This window comes from Panthera leo, chromosome D4, assembly GCF_018350215.1.
Source record: "Panthera leo isolate Ple1 chromosome D4, P.leo_Ple1_pat1.1, whole genome shotgun sequence".
NCBI lineage: Eukaryota > Metazoa > Chordata > Mammalia > Carnivora > Felidae > Panthera > Panthera leo.
This window is the reverse complement of record NC_056691.1, coordinates 25,110,883-25,113,199: the sequence shown is the minus strand read 5'-3', so window position 1 is coordinate 25,113,199 and position 2,317 is coordinate 25,110,883. Positions and strand designations below refer to the sequence as shown.

General features: G+C 37.5%; 1 pseudogene; it reads left to right on the top strand.

Annotated features, from left to right (window-relative positions):
- The first annotated feature begins 505 nt into the window (after positions 1–505).
- LOC122205630 lies at positions 506–816 on the top strand (annotated as a pseudogene).
- Positions 817–2,317: the final 1,501 nt, after the last annotated feature.

Here is a 2,317-nt window from a genome sequence, read left to right as displayed (position 1 = left end):
GGAATATTGGCATATAATAAAAGATCAATAAATGTATGTTGGAACTGAAATCAACTTACATGTCCCATCATTGAACGTGTAAAACCACCTGACAAAGTAAGTACTCTTGTCCCCATTTTACTATGAAGAAACTGAGAAAGAAAAGTTTGGTAACATGTTAAGAAGGAATAAAGCCAGGACTCAAACTCAGGTCTTTCTGGCCACAAAATTAATGTTCTTTCTATTACATCATGCTGCTGCACACCACCTGTTTTGCTAATTTAAGAAGAACCCTCCTGTATCTATTCTAATTATAAAAATTTACAAGACTGTTCTATAAATGTAAAACCCCTTCCATTCCATTGTCTTATCCCCTACAGATGATCGCATTCTTTTATTAAATGAAGAGGTGATTCCTCATTAACATCACTTCTTTGTCTCTTCCCCATCCTCCCTTCCTTCACTATAGTCACACAGAGAGAAGTAACCCTCCGGTTCCAGGTGACAAATTTGCCATCCTGGAACCATGATCCAATTTGTCCATTACCTCATGGAGAAGCCTCCATCCCTGGGAAAAGCTGCTGTGACTCTCTTGAAGCCTACACTGGCCATATTTTGGCAGTAGACTAGGGTTACGCTGGTTCCTCCAATTTCTACTGAGATCCCTATGAATATTTAGACCTGTAAAAAATAGTCACTAGTGCTCAAACTGGCAGCTTCAAACAGTTCACAGTTAAGGAAGCTGTGCTGACTGGTTTGGTGGCCTCTGAGGTATGGATGTGGTTTTATGTTGGCAAGATCATAGGCATTCTTGGCATCATTGGCTATAATGTTTGAAGCCCAATCATGAACATCTGATTATACATGATTTATTATTTGAGTGTTCTTGAACCGTGTGTGACCAGACCACTATCTGAATAAAATAAGATAATGGTTCAAAATCAATGTTTTCTTGGGGTGCCTGAGTGGCTGAGTAGGTTGAGTATCCAACTTTGGCTTGGGTCATGATCTCACAGTTCATGAGTTTGAGCCCCATATTGGGCTTGCTGCTGTCAGCACAGAGCCCACTTCAGATTCTCTGTCCCCCTCTCTTTCTGCCCATAATCCCTCTCAAAAATAAACTTTTTTAAAAAATCTATGTTTTTTCTATCAAACATTACAATAGGGGTCACAATTTCTTTTGATATTAACTTGGGTTGTCCTTTCCTATGATACATTAATGTAGCTCTAAATGCATGTCTTTGTTTAGCTTGAAATTGGAAAGGATATATGCAAATATATCAACCTAATACATGAATAAATAAAGATAACATTTTAGTTTGAAGGTTTAAAATATATGATATTTAAGCTTTATTTCCAGAAAAATTGAGGCAAAAGACTTGAGAAAACTAGAACTTGCCATAGCGGGAGAAATAGTAAGACTATGTGCTAAAGTGATATAGTTAAATCATGTCAGTAGTCATAAAAAATAAAATTTGGACTGTTTCTCTTTGCTAAAATCAGAGAAAGATCCTTTGGATAACAGTTATGTCTACAATTATTGAGGTACTTCTTATCTACTTGAATAGAGCTTTCTCAAGAGAGACTAGCAGGGTGGTGTTCTAAGTATGTATCTTTGTAACATCTCTAACAGTAGGACTGAGTGAATGAAAGCCAAGACCTACATTTAAGTCTGTTTGATACGTGTTATATTATTAATCTGTCCAGTTTTATGATTTTTAGAACTTATCTTTGAAAAATAAAATATCCTATAGATATTTATACAGGGCTATAATTTAATACCATCTATGAGTCTAAATAGTATCTTATGTCTTGAAATAGATAAAAGCGATTGGTATTAAAAAAAAAAAAAAGAGGTGACCCTTCTCTGTTTCCCTTTGTGGCCCTCATTCTCATCCATTCTCCAGGGCCTTACTCCATCAATAATTCCCCCAAACCTGATGACATTCCATTACATATTCATTCTTTCTTAGGTGACTGCTTCCTGCCAATGAAATAAATGTTGTGAGGTGCTTCTCATCTTAAAATACATCACATATGCCCCACCTCCACTCACCAGGCTACTCCTTGAACTACATTCCTGTTCCTCCCTCCTTCTCTTCACTATCGAGTTTCTTTCTCACAGCCTGCATGTCTAACAGCCTTTTCTCACTTCCCATCCCCCTCAGCCTTTCTGCAGCAAGCCACTATCAACAACTCCTATTGCTTCATATGACCTTCTCCCTTGATGTTTTACAATGTTGTTCACTCTCACATCCACCTCTCATTCTCTGGTTCTCTTTCTCCTTCTGACCCCAAATGTAAGGACTCCCTTTGGTTATGCCCACTGCTTACTTCT